The sequence below is a fragment of the Acomys minous genome (assembly GCF_964271855.1).
Source record: "Acomys minous genome assembly, chromosome: 2".
NCBI lineage: Eukaryota > Metazoa > Chordata > Mammalia > Rodentia > Muridae > Acomys > Acomys minous.
The window spans coordinates 81,920,786-81,935,887 of NC_140484.1; the positions used below are offsets into that span (position 1 = coordinate 81,920,786).

The window sequence follows — 15,102 nt, forward strand, 5'->3', positions numbered from 1 at the left end:
TGTTTTATAGTGAACTTGACACTGCACTAGGCCAACATTTTAGTACACCTTAGTCCTTTGTGTTTGAAATAAGCAAAAGCACTTTCCAGATGCCAGGTTGAAAGGAAATATGTGTTGGAGACAGGTTGAAGTGCTAGGTGACCAGTGCAGGGGTTGAGATACAGACAATTTGTCCCATCAACAATCCAGATCCTGCTGCACAGGAGAAGGAATCTGGGTGCCTGCGAAGGTCCCCACTTTGGCGTCATAGGCATGAAAAAGAAAGGTAGGTGATCTGTGGAGACACTGCTTTCTTGGCACCTCAGAGATGGGTGTGATACATGCTTTTAATCCCACTATTCAAGGGGTAAAAAAGGAGGATCTCTGTGAGCTCAACACCTGCTTAATCTACATAGCATCAGGCCAGCCAGAATCACTTGGTGAAACCCTGTCTCAAAGCAATAACAGCAACAAGCAACAACCAACCAACCAAAGAAACAAACCCAGTAAACAAAATTAGCACCGGGGAACACAGGTATATATATTTCACCTTCTACCATGGTGGATAGCCTAGACACCTAGCCAAGGTTAGAGTGAGCATCTGGGAGCAATTGTCGGATGCTCTAGGGACTAAATGACAAGAATATCAAGGAGGTGAAGGTTTAACCCCTTCACACCTACTCCAACAACAGGACAAATGGAGCTCACACAGAAGCTCTTTCAAGCAAGAAGCAAGAGTGAATACCCCTGGCCCTGTGGTCTGTGCACTCGTTACTAATATCCCTCCTGGTACGACCACAAAGGGGGAAGTGTGCACCTGCAGCTTCACAATGCAGACTGTGGGCTGGGCCACCCCTACAGCTCTCAAGGAAGACAGAAGCATAGCCTGCACAGAAATAGATATTCTGTACACAAACATAGAAGGTCAAGCATCTACCCAAATTGGAAAACTGTAACACTCACTGCCCAAACTCCCTTTCCTTTTCATACTTGACTTTAGACAAAGACAGGCATGAATAGGATTCAAGGACAAGATGACTTATTTCTATGTAACAAGCACACACTGGGCTGTAGAGTACTCTGACCCCAGTCTGTGAGCAGCACTCAATCATCTTAAGGGGCTGGAACTGTGTAGATCAGTCTGTCAATTACTTCACACTAAAAGCTGGAGGAAGACTGAGAACCGCAGGCTGATCCAGGTAGTGAAAGCAAACAGGATAGGGAGGCCTGCATGCACCAGGCCTAGTGGAAGCCCTGAATTCTGCAGTCCTGATACAGATTGCATGTTGGTTGATAGTACATCCCAACGGCCGATTGACTCATAGTCTTAAGCAGTCATCAGTTTAAAAGCTTGTCCTTGGAGGAAACAGACAGAAATTCTTGGGAGTTTCACAGGATGTAATATGACCAAACAGCAGTATTCTGAATTCTACTCTCACCCTAAGTCCATGCTCTTAGTGGCAGAGGATACAATGTTTGCCTGGCCCATCCAGAGTGGGCCTTGGTTCAAGTACAATAAGCAGGGCCACTTGGGGCTTTGCTCAAAGTTAAAGGCTTACGATGCTTCTGGATGAGGCCTGTCCTCCATGGCTTTGCTACGAAGCCTCACCACATCATGGTTTTTTGTTTGTTTGTTTGTTTTTGTGTTTTGACAATGAGTGTTCCCATTCTACCAGCATTTCTGAGGTTACAGCTTTTCCTGGACCAGGCATGGCAAGAGGCTCAGCACATTTACATAGTCCATGCACGTATCTGCATTGGACTCAATGTACACATTTGTACAGGGAAACTCCAGCCAGCCTGGATGTCCAGACTTGGCACAGTCACATGGATGCCCTTCAGAGATACCTGCTATCGTCAGCCAAGAAGCAGGACAATCCACCACACACAAGTGAATGCCCTTTCTCATATTGCTAAGACATTTATGAGAGAACTGCCCCAATTTTTCTGCTGCAGAAGCAACATGAGGCAAAGTATTGAACATTGGGAATAGTGAGCTTTTGAATGACGGAGACCCATTGACACCAAAAACATATTTCAAGTAAAGGAAAACATGACTTCACACTGAGTCTCATCTGTAATCAACCATCAAAAAAGCAAACAAACAAAACCCAAATCATTCAATGCTGCCTGTGCCCAGTGTTTTCAAAGGACTGAGAAGAGAAAGCTCTTAGAAAACACAGATGACATTCAGGAGGCAGAAGCAGGGGGATCTAAATTTTGAGGCCAGCCTAAGCTACATAGTAAGACCCTGTATCAGGCATATAAAAAAGAAAGAACTCTGGAGTTAGGGAGGATTGAATGTCTAAGTGAATAGTTTTTTTATTCGTTTGTTGTTTTGAGACAGGCCCAGGCTGGCCTCACACTTGAAATGATCCTCCTGCCTCTGCCTCCTGAGTACTGGGATTATAGCAATGCGATATGTCTAAGAGTGTTCCCTTATCCAAAGAAGTTAAAAGTCGCAGGGAGCTGTGGAGTATGCTTGTAATCCTATCACTCCAGAGGCAGAGACAAAATGATCAACATCAATTTGTGACCATTTTCGTCTACCCACAGAGCTCTAAGCTAGCTGAGGCTACTGTGATGTACTTTCTCAAAATACCACATGCTTGACAACTCAAAAGAGATTTGCAAGTACCTCCATCAGAAAACTGGGGTTAAGGACGTATAAAGAATTCCTAGAAATTATAGAGAAAACAAAAACAAAAACAAAAACAACAAAAAAAGAGGGACAGGACATTGAAGTGGCTGAACAAGTGTGTGTACTTGCCATCAAACCCAACAACCTAAGTTCAATCTCAGGACCCACGTGGTAAAAGGAGAAAACAGACTCCTGCAAGTTGTCCTGTTCTACTGTATTTTAACACACACACAAACACACACACAGAGACAGAGAGAGAGAGAGAGAGAGAGAGAGAGAGAGAGAGAGAGAGAGAGAGAGAGAGAGAGAGGAGAGAGAGGGGGAGAGAGAGAAAGAGAGAAAACAATAGGAAAATAGATAAATCACATGAACCACCATGTCATAGAAGTAAAAACATGGCCAGTAAACATAAATGGTATTTAGTCTGACTCATAATTTGTTTAAAAAAGCCAGAACCATAATGACGATGTTCATTTAATTAATTAAATGTTAAAATTGTGACAGCTAAGTATTAGAAAGAACATGGGTTCACAGATCATTTGAGGATCAATTGTGGCATGCCTTGGTAAAATCATAACAGGGAGAACTTGGACAATGACTATTAAAATTGAGCATTCAGATATACTCTTACCCAATTAGTCCACGCCTGAGTGTCGAACGTTGCATATGTATACCATAATCTTGTAGAACTTTCTTCATATAACCTGGAAACAAGTGCCTGTAAACCAGTCAGAGGACACTGCTGTAGCTTATTCTTATATTCTCATGGACCAGGGTGAATGGGCCACAAACATCAAGAGTCCAAATGGTGAACATCAGCATCTGTTAATATGAAAAAAGGAAAGTCCATACAATGCAATGCCTTTAGATAATAAATCAAAACTGCGTCAAAGCCAATAGACATCTGATAAGTAATGAGTGGAAGAAAGGATAAGATTGGTAGATACAGATCATTCATATATACATTCATAATACATACATACATACATACACACATACATACATACATGCATACATACATACATACATGCACACATACATACATACATGCATACATACATACATGCATGCACACATACATACATACACGCACACATACATACATGCATGCACACATACATACACGCACACATACATACATACAAATGCTAGATACATGATTGTTAGTAGATAGATAGGAGGGAGATGTATATTGATAGATGAGGAGGAAGACAGATAAAAAGACATATAGATGTATAAATAATAGAAAAATAGACAATCAAGTTTGGGTAGATAGATACATGATTGATAGAGATGATGATGGATGATAGAGAAAGACAGAGATAAAGAGAAGGGTAGATAGAAACTATGTGTTCATTAAAAAAAAGAGGACTAGATAAACTACTATAATGGCTCAGTGGATAAAGGTAGTTGCCACCAGGCCTGATGACCAGAGTTCTGCAGTCCTCTGGAAAAAAACACCTCCCAAAAGTTGTCTTCTGATTTCCAAATGTGTGCCATGAAAACACACACACACACACACACACACACACACACACACACACACCACACAGAGTACATAAACAAATATAATAAAAATGCTTTGCAAGACGATTGGACACAGATGAGAATCATGACATTAGTTAAGTTTAGAGGTGGGTACTTACTGCATTATCAAAAATTACCAAGTGAATAAATAAGGGCACAGGCAGAGCAACAACAACAGCATATCATACACACCCCAGCCAGTGGTCATATCTCTACAGGTGAACATAAAACAAAGAGAGAAGAAAAAGCCTTCTCTGCGGCCTTGTGAGTTACATACAGTAACAACTCTGCATGCCCAAGACAGATTCAACTCCAAGTCCGTCTCTCACCTGTACCTGCAAGCTGGACATTCTCCTTCTGCATCGGATTCATAACACATTTTGTTTTGCCTAAAACAGGGGGTTTTATAACTGTCTTACCACACCAGGCACTGTCATGTAAAAACTCAACTTTCTGGCTCGTAATACATAGGCACAAAGGATCTATATATTCATACTTCATGACAAAACCATCTCCTTGCCTCCTGGAGAGTCTGCCACCCGGATTCCCATCCACTTGCCTCACAAAGGCACATGACCTCAGCACCTGTGGGCACTAGAGCTTGCACTTTGACTTTGTCTCCATCCCATCTCTCACCTCCACAGCTCTGGAGGCCTGTGAGCATTCTAGTGGCTTTCCAGGCCCAGGAGACAGGCAAGCCTCTCAGAGTGTTACTCCAATGGGGAGCCAGTTGTCTAAGTTAACTTCCAGAGTGAACCAGGTAATTGATGCTTTCCAAATAACCCGTGTCCTGTTTTCCCTCCAAGAAGATATCAACAAAATTACACTGGGTTTCCCTTTTCCTCGGAAATGTTGAGTTCCATGCATAATTCCTTGGGTAAATTACAGTGTATAAAATTTTCTGTTTGACTTTGTAAAAAAAAAAAAAAGTCTGCAGTGAGCATGCCTACAACACATGATGCTGATGTACCAGGCTGCTGGACTTCCCATGTACAGTTCAATAGATTTCTGTTCTCTAAATTCCAAAAGAGACCAAAAGACGGTGGCTTCCTGAGCTACCCTGGCTTCCTGAGCCCTCAGTCATTCCACATCTTGCAGCTTATCTAAACCCCAAGCTAATGAATGGTGATTTTACCTATAGAAGGCCCAGGCATGTTTCAGAATGCTAATTCCTATCAAATAATATATAAGTTTTACCAGCAAATCTCTCCTTTATCAGCAAAATCTGATTCCACTGGACTGACTGGTTGTGCTTAGAGCTGTCAACACCTTCAGACTAGGGGTAGTGGGTGACGACTTGGTGGCACTGCAGTGTTGCACCGTGTGGCACTCCTATCAGACTAGGGGTAGTGGGTGGCGACTTGGTGGCACTGCAATGTTGCACCGTGTGGCACTCCTAGGCTGGGGAAGTTACTAGAGTACAAATGCTGGTATAATTAAATCAAATCAATACAGCCAGGGTTTCAGGCTGAGAGGTATTCAATTATGCTGTTCAAAGAGAAGATGCCTGATCCTCTCTGCTCTGCTCCGTGCTGCAAATAATAGAGCATTTTTAATTTGTGCAGCAGGGATGTTAATCTTTTACTGTGTAATCCAGTCCTTGGGGAATGCCATAAATATGTAGCACTGCATGTGTACGACTCCCTGAGGAAGCTCTCAATCAGTCAGCCTGCCTTTTCTCATGGGCTTTTTGTGTTAATCTCTCACTATACAATTAGGAAATACATGATTGGCTAATAAATGATAATGGACAGATGAATGCATGGATGTTTTGGTAGATTGATATAAATCAATTGATTGATGGCCGGAAGGCATAGCTAGATGGATGCATACGTGCATCAATGCATGGTGGGTGGAGAGATGGATGGATGGATAGGTAGCTAGGAGGGGTGAGAAGGTGGATTAAAGAGTGAGGGTAGGTGAGTAGGGACAGATGGGAATAAGTAGATGGGTAGGTGGGTGAGGAGAAGAAGAGACAGAGATAGAGGTAAAATTTTCAAACTGCGAGACACCCTCAACCCTTATTTCAAACAGTTAATGATCTCTAGGCCTTACTTGAACCAACAGCACAAATAAATCTAGGGAGTGATTGACTCCCCTTTTGATGGATTCACTCTACAGGTTCTCTTAATAGCAATCTTCAATAACAGGCTTTAAATAGGATCTGGATTCCAAAAAGGAAGTGTGTACATAGACACACACAGATAAATATTTGCAAGACTATATGCCAAGGTGCTAAAAGTTTTTGTCTTGGGCTGTGTTTGCTAATGGTAGAACACCTGCCTAGGATATATAAGTCCTTGGCTCCCAATCCCAACACTGCAAAGAAAAATAAAAAGTTATATTTTGTAGGCAGATGGGATTATATGTCTGGTTGAAGTCTATCTATTTTGTAAAAAAGCATTTGTTATTTCTGTAGTATGATGAAAATAATAAAATTAATTTTAAAAAGCTATTTTATCTGGGTGTGATGGTACATGCTTTTCATCCCAGCATTCAGGTAGACACAGACAGGCAGATCACTGTGAGTTCAATGTCTACAAAGTGAGTCTAGTATAGCCAAGGCTACACAGAGAAACCCTGTATCAAACAAACAAACACACAATGACATTCCTACACACCTCCAAATATAAGATATTCTGTAAAGATGCCCCTCTCTATTTGCTGTCAGAAGCATTGTTACTCCCTTGAAGACACTTGTCTAGGATCAGCACTTTCAATCCCAACTCCTGGGTGCCTCGGTGTGGCACCAAGCCGATCTTTTAAGCGGAAAGGGTGATGGGTGATCACCTACCACACCATCTACCAAAATGTGGCCCAAGAACTAGAGGGGTGGCAGCCATGATGGAATGGGCACAGAAGGCCATGGAGACCTGGAGCAGAGCTACATATATCCATCTATCACACAGATTATGACTTCCTGAACAGGAAGCTGGCTGTGAGCTAAGCCTCCCTCCCCACTATGAAGAGGAGGAATAAACATAGTTACCTAGAACTCAAGTTGAACTGCAGCAAACACAGTAACAAGTTTAGAGTGGAATTCAGGAGAACTAATTCACTGTGATGGGGTCCCTGGGAAGGAAGGATGGCAATGTTCACCCAGAGGTAGAACTAAAGTGTCCTTGGAGATGATGAGCCAGCACAAGGCAGTTTCTTCTCCCCTTTTAGAGAGTTCTGTTAGACACACAGGCAGCCAGCTTTCCCTACCAGCAAAGCTGCTGTCACTTGGGTAAAATCCAATGCTTTTTCACAAGTAGTTGTCACCAGAAGTGGCAGCCTTATGGATTGCTTTTTGAGGTGTCTTGAAATGTGAAGACAAAGCCCAGAAAATCTTGGGTTGTCTGAGCCAACGGCAGCCTGTGTAGGAGTCTCGGAACCAGATCAAGAGCATGAATAAACTGGCGGACAAGGGCTGTGACATGCAGCATATGTCCAACTGAATGAGCCAAGGATGCACTGAGTGGTTCTAGCATTGTGGAAGAGACAGTGCCACGTGAACCACAGGAAACCTGTCCTGATAGACAGATGTCTAGGTAAGGAGGGCACGCCATTGGTCAGAAACAAGAAAAACTCTGAAACAAATACCAGCTCTTCTCCTTGCCAGAGCCAGGCTGTTCTGTGCACAGATTCCCACAGGAGGAAAAGAAGAAGACTGTCACATGGAGATGTCACAAAGAACCAGAACAATCCAGGTATTCAGAATGCCTTTGCTGGTTGTGAGGAAAACCAGAATTTGTCAAGTAAATGAGATATCTGCAATTTCTTCTCTGAAGTCCTTGAGATGTGCTGCAACAGTATCAGATGCTTCTTGTACTATGCATGCCATTCTCTTAGGCATCTATAACTCAGTCTTGTTGGAATGGAAGTTTCCAGAGCACTGAGCAAAGCTCGTACACAAAAGAATAATTACTCAGGCACACTTTCTGTCTCCCTCCTTTTCTTTCCAGAGTCTCCTCTAAGCCATAAACCTCATCAGGCAAAGAGAGAGCTGCGGTGGTACCCTGGGGCTTCCCTGTATTTTTGCTTGCAGCGTGAAACCCATCTCAGCATCTCAAAACAGCAACCTAAAGAACACATCTGTTACCAGCTCTTTCTTCCAGATAATGCTCTCTGCTCTTTTGGAATCATCCTCAAATAAAACCGTTGTTCTAGGACACAGATCTTTGCAGGGTTTAGTGTAGTGCCTCCATTTTTCTTTCACTAACTATCAACATGAGGTTAGTGTTTTCTTGAGTAATTACCATGATTTTGTTTTCTGCAGCTAAGTCAGAAATGGGTTCACAATGAGGGAGCTAGTATAACCACACTCCTGCTTTCCTCCATCTCAGGGACAAGTACCCATAAAAGCCCAAGTTACCAGGTGCTGCTAGAGTTTGAAAGTATGAGAGGAACACGTAAACACTCCACGGTAAAGAGCCAGATGGTCCTTCTATATAGGCCTGACTGTGGCTTCTTCAACTTGACTCACTCAGGTCCATTAGTGATCCCCATGAACTTCCAAGTCTAACTTCCATTAGCAGATATTCTCCCCAGCTTAGGCTAACCAGAGTCAGGCTCTGTATAGGGACCATGTATCCCAGCTAACAACTGAAGTTTTCTTCATCTTTATCAGGACTGTGGCAGCCTCATGGCAGACAAGGGTGAACTTTCATCTGTCATAGGATGGGGTGGGAGCCAGAGAAAAATTCTGGCTGCCTACGAGGATCTGGGTGTTTGGCATCCTTCCAAAATTCAGATGTGAAATCCTAGGCCTTCAAATAATGGTTTTAGATGAGGTTCCTGTGGGGGTGAATAGAGCATACGGTCTTTAAAAAAATATTTTTACCCTTATAGAAGTGATGTCAGAAAGATCTGCACTCCTTGTTCCATGTGAGGGCACTACCATTGAGCCACTAAGAAGTCCACCAGACACTAAATCTTCCACTGCCTTTTTCTTGGGCCTTCCAGCCTCTAGAAGGTGATCAATCAGTTATCAATCAGTTACTTTTTGTAAGCTGGAAACTTGAGAGATGTTCTCCAGATCTGTCACTTACTGTAACTGCTCAGATAGACTAAAACATCATGGCTGCATTTTCTAAGATGTTTTGGGAGGGGGGAGGCTAGAGGGATGGCTCTAAAGTTATGAATACTTATTGATCCTGGGACAACTTACAATCACCCATAACTACAAATTTAGGGGATCTGACACCTCTGGCTTCCTTAGGCACCTACGCGCATGGGCACATATCCACACAGATGCATGCACATGATTAAAAATTAAAATAATTCATTAAAAATACTTTTTAAAACATTTAAAAGAAATTTTATTATATTCATTTGCTGGGAGTTACACACCACAAGTATCTGGAGGTCAGAGAACAACTTGCAGGTGTGGGTTTTCCTTCTCTACTAAGTGAGCCCCAGGGACAGTTCCTTAGGCCCGATGGTAGGCGATTTAACCCACTGAACCTTCTTGCTGGCCCATTGCTACTATTCTAAACCACATCCACACAAATCCTCTATCTCTGACAATTGGTTCTGTTTGCTCAGGGTCTTGAAGACCTGGTATTGTTCCCATACACCCAGCCTAAAGAAAACATGCTTTTGTACCTCTTTTCCTCACTCTTTGTCTCTCTTTCCTCCTTCCCCTCTCCATTTCTCTCTTTCTAATCTACTTTACCATAACAAAGGCAACAGCCTCACCTACTGATCCTCATGCAGGAACCCAGTGGTGCCCATTGTCCTGGAAGATGCTGGAATACATACCCATCCTGGTGGTCCTTATGAAGCATCTGAACACATATACTTCTTAGGAAGATTGTATTGAGGTACACTTTTCAGGGTCAGCCTGGTAACCTGCATCTCTGACAGGCTCCCAGGAGCTAATGTAGCTATGCAGGTTGCAAAGTTTTATGAGATAAACTAATAAGAACATACTTAGCCCCTCTTCAGCCTTCCTTGAATAACCTACCTACTCTTCCCCGTGCCCAGGAAGAGAACCTATTTGCTTAGCAGCAAAGATTAAAAGGAAGATTTTGTTCTGAGGAGATGTGATAAGAAGTGAGTTGTCAATGACATTTTGATGAGACTTTTTTTTTTTTAAACACAGGGACATTTAACACAGCCCACAAACCGAGCCATTAAAGTTGCAGCCAAGTAATTACTTTCAGCAAGTAATGATCAGATCAGATCAGATCAAATCAGATCTCAGCCCTGAGACTCACCCCATCATCTGCTAGAGAGCATGATGGGAACATCACTGTTTAATTAAAGGACGCCTTTCTACATCTCAACACGGCATTTCTGGCTCAGCCACTTCAGTTGGTCATGCCAGAGTGGGTTGTCTCTGATGTCCCCTCCTCACCTAGTCCTCAGATAGCTATCATGTGTTCCCAGCCTCCTATATATCTCACTCCTGCTCAGCCATTGTGCTGTGATGGGTTCTGGTCCATAGCTCCACCTGTGCCATGCATATTGTATACACCCTTCAACACTCGTAACCTACTCTGTCCTACCCTCTACTACCCACAGCCTTATCTGCCATCTGCTCCAGACTCTCCTATTTCACTGGTTCTTATGAAAGTGGTCAGTCATGCCATTCTCTTCTTACTAGCCAAGGGACCTGTTCAGCCCACTGTCCAGCATGAGCAGTACCCATCTGGAGAAGCAGTGCAATTTGATTGTAGTGAGAAAAAAATATTTGACCCATTCCTTCAACCTTCACAAGCAAACATGGGGCTTAGGGAAGGCCACACAGCACTGTGTTTTAGAGGAGGGATGTCACATCAGAACAGAATAGCCTGACACTAATTATCATGCATACCACTGGACCCGACCTTTCTTTCTACCTTCTGTACATGTCTCTTCGGGAAAGCAAGCTTACGACACCACCAAGACTCAGAACTGAGATCCAAGCAGGCACTATGATCTCCTTGAGTTTAATTTTCACATAAGCTTGACTCCCCAAAGTATGGCATCCTTCTCAGTATCTGTACTTCTCAGCACCTACATTTCTCAGTAGCCTCACTGTAAACCCCAGTAGGAGTGCGGCTCCTGCAAAGGGACCCCTGTGCTCCTGAAGAGCCTCCCTTGAACTCAGCACCTCTCCAGGACCAGATCAACCATATATACCAGGGATACAATTCTCATGGCTGAGATGTTCAGGCATGGCTGGATTTGGACAGAAATCAATTTTACCAATACTGATTCTTCTTTCATCCCCACCCTTGCTTTCCTTGAAATTATTGGTTTGTAGGCACACTCCTTTATGTTTGGCTCCAGAATCATCTCCCATTGGTTCAGCAGCAGGTAGAAAGAGTCCACCTCTCCCCTGAAGCTCTGGGGTTGACACAATGTCATATGTTTGGTTTGGATTTGAAATGACTCCTACAGGCTCATGTTCTGAATGTTTGTCCCCCAGATGATAGTGCTATTTGAAGAGGCTATGAAATACTCAGTAGATGAAGCCTGGCTAGCTATTTGAAGTTTACCTAACTGGTAACTCCATTCTCACTCGGAGCCCTGATCTGCTGTGAAACCAGGAGCATCTGCTACAGGCTCTTGCTGTCTTCAAGCCTTTCCTAGGTCTTAGTTACTTTTCTATTGCTGGGATAAAACACTATAACTAAGATACTAAGGTAATTTATAAAAGAAAATGTTTAAAAATAAAGTTTGACTTATGGGTTTAGAGGGCTAGAATCTGTCATGGCAAAGAAACATCCAACAGTTCAAATCTTGATCCACAACCATGAGGCACACAGAAGCACTGGGAAGGACAAGAGTCCTCTGAAACCTCAAATCCCTTCCCTGGTGGCACACTTTTTCCAACAAGGCTACATCACCTAAAGCTTCTCAGACAGTTCCATCAACTGGGAAATAAACATTCAAAAATGAGCCCGGGAAGTGGGGGGGGGGGGGGGACAACTCCCATCTAAACCACAGTGACCATGAAACTGTGGCACTCTTATTCATAGGTATGGTCGACAGGCTATCAGTAGAGCCAGAGCCTCAGGGTGAGAGGGGAATGTTCCCAACGGAGAGCTAAGGAGCTGCTGACAGAGGTCTTTTTGAGAAGTGAGAGGCTCTTGTGAAAGTTAGTATGTCATGCTTAGTCTTCAAGGCCAAGCTGATAGGCCTTGGAATCACCTAGGGGACCTAGAGCATGCCTCTAGGCCTCTCAGGGAGAGCATATCCACAGCATAAGCTGAACTGAGGATTGCCATTGTAGATGTGGATGGCACCATCCTGTGGATTGGGAGCCTGGAAAAGAGGAGAAAGGGAGCTGAGCACAGTATTTCCCTGTCTCTGCTTTCCAGCTGCCATAGTGTGCTGTGTTCCATTTTGTCACGCCTTGCCCAGCAGGATGAATGGGAACCTTAGAATCATGAGCTCAAACATATCTTTCCTCTCTTAAGTTGTCTATATAAAGTATGTTAGTTTCAGCCACAAAATAGCAAGGTGTAGCATGTATACAATATTGGGCCAGGCAGGTATGCAGCATGCTCAAGGAAGAATATGCACTGTGTAACCCCACTATATCAAGCCCCTTTAGGAAAATACCATTAGCAGAAGTTCAGTGTGATGCTGAGTCAAGCCACTTTACAGGTTTTAAAAGTTAGAGATGGTGTGGGGCTGTTTCATCCATCAACAGCATTTGCTGCTCTTCTAAAGGACTCGAGTTTAGTTCTCAGCCCCCACATGGTGATTCATACCTACCTGTAACTCCAGTTTCAAGGCATTAGATACCCATCTGACTTCTATGAGCATACCAGGCACACACATGGTACACAGACAATATGTCCAGGCAAAACAGTCACACACAGAAAATGAAAATAAAAATCTTCTTGGCTTTAGTTAGAAATAGGGCTGACATTAATGCTCAATGAATAACATGATTGATTAACAACCATGAGGACCTGCAATATCCCAGAGCCTATGTAAAAAAAATTACATGTGATGGTACATAATTGTAATCCCAGTTCTAGGCAAAACAAGAGGCATGAAAACATGCTGGATATAGATGCATATGCCTGTTACGCAGCACTGGCAGAGACAAGAGGATGTTAAGAGTCAATAGCTGGCCAGTTTAGCCAAAATGAAGAGTTTACAGGTCAGTAAGAGAATCTGTCCAAGTAACAAGGGAGGGAACAATAAAGAAAGACATTTGACAGTCTGCTTTGGCCTCTTCATGGGTGTACACAAGCCTACACATCCGCATGCTCATATGTTTGCACTGCACAAACACAATAATTTAACACAAGGTTAAAAATTTAAAAAACAAGGTGACTCCTTCTCTCAATCTCTCTCTCTGTCTCTGTCTCTTTCTCTGTCTCTCTGTGTCTCTCTGTGTCTCTCTGTGTCTCTGTCTCTGTCTCTGTCTCTGTCTCTGTCTCTCTCTCTCTCACACACACACACACACACACATACACACACACAGCTACAACAGTAATATACCCCCCCAATATCAAAGAAATAAAAAGTCAGAAATGCTAGCCTGGAGAGTGTTCCTTTATTTGTCTTTGGTATGATTCTCACAGAGATTCTTAAAACATTTTACTAAATAGCATGGTCTCTAAGCACCCTGAGAAGTGAAAGCTGAATTGCAAAATTTTGAGTTTTTGTTTGTTTGTTTTTTGAGTGAAGTCCTTTTCTTTTTTAAAAATTAAATTTGTTTATTTTTAATTTATTCACTTTATAGGCAGACTGTAGGCCCCTCCCTTGTCTCCTCCTAATCCTACCATCTCTCCCTCTTCCCCCTCCTCCTTCCCCTAGTCCTCAGAAAGGGGGACTCCCCTACTATCTGACCCCAGTCTATCATGTCTCATCAGGACTGCCTGCATACTATACTTCTGTTGGAGCTGGCATGGCTGCCCTGCCAGGGGAAGTGGTCAATGAGTGGGCAACAAGTCCATGGCAGAGGCAGCCCCTGTTCTCCATATTATGGGGCTCATACGGAGATTGTGCTGCCCATTGACTAACCACAGCTAAGCAGGTCGTCTACGTCTTCCAGGTGAATGTTCATTCGTAAGGGCAACTAGAAGAGACACCGGAAGTGCTTGAAAAGGGGGAACAAGAAGTGAGCCTACCATAGACGTCCTCTAAAAGACTCTACTCAGCAGGGGATTGTAGCAGAGACTCACAGCTAAGCTTTGGGGAAGAGTGCAGGGTGACTTAGAGAAGAAATGGGGATAGAAGGGCTTGAAGGGGACAGGAGCTCCACAAGGAGAACTATAGTGGCAACAGATCTGGGCCAAGGAAGACCTACATAGACTGATGCACCAACCAAGGACCATGCATGGAGAAGTTCTTTTCTTGAAAATTTTAAACTGTTTACATAACCTTGTAGATACAGAGTCACTAACAGATTGATTTTGACTTTTCTACTCTTCATTTAATTGCTCTAGTTTTCAGCCAGATGTACATGTCACCACAGCACACGTGATATTGGGATATCTCAGTTGGCCTTTATAAATTGTTCCCAAGAATGTGTATCCCAAAGGGTGCAAAACTGGTGGTTAAAGAAGGAATACTTCCTCCTAGAAGATCAAAGCCAAAGACTGGGTCACTGTGCACAAGAGTTGGTTGAAAGCTATTATTGGTTTTATTTAGACAGAAAACAAGGTTGTACTCAGGGATGTCTCTCCTTTCTTTTATCTTTCACTCTTACATTTAGAGATAGGGGTTAAAAACAAAAAAAGGGGAATATAGAAATATATAGGGATGATAGGACAAAAAGTATATTAGTGAATCTACTCCTCAACTTAATGCCTTAATTGTTACTCACAAGGTTATTTTTCATTCACTGGTTAGAATTTTGTATATAAATGCAAAATAAGTTTAATTTTAGATACAGTGGTATAAAATTCAAATTTAAGATTATTCTTCACACACATCATAATATTTCTATTCTAATATGCAGTATTATACCCATACAATTCAATTATAATACAAAGTATACTTCCAATATTTTGAAAGTG

At 42.8% G+C, this 15,102-nt stretch overlaps 1 protein-coding gene across 3 annotated transcripts in view; it reads right to left on the bottom strand.

Moving 5' to 3' along the window:
- Window positions 1–15,102, bottom strand: part of LOC311592605 (uncharacterized protein) — a 141,180-nt gene that overhangs the window by 30,246 nt on the left and 95,832 nt on the right. For 2 of the 3 annotated variants that reach the window (XR_014777460.1, XR_014777461.1), the window contains exons 3-4: window positions 8,656–8,926; window positions 3,252–3,442 (exon numbers count right to left, since the gene is read on the bottom strand). The gene's annotated coding sequence lies outside the window, so the exon portion shown is untranslated. Of the gene's footprint in view, window positions 1–3,251; window positions 3,443–4,266; window positions 4,360–8,655; window positions 8,927–15,102 lie in introns of all 3 variants that reach the window. The other variant, XM_084773229.1, reaches the window with a different exon arrangement.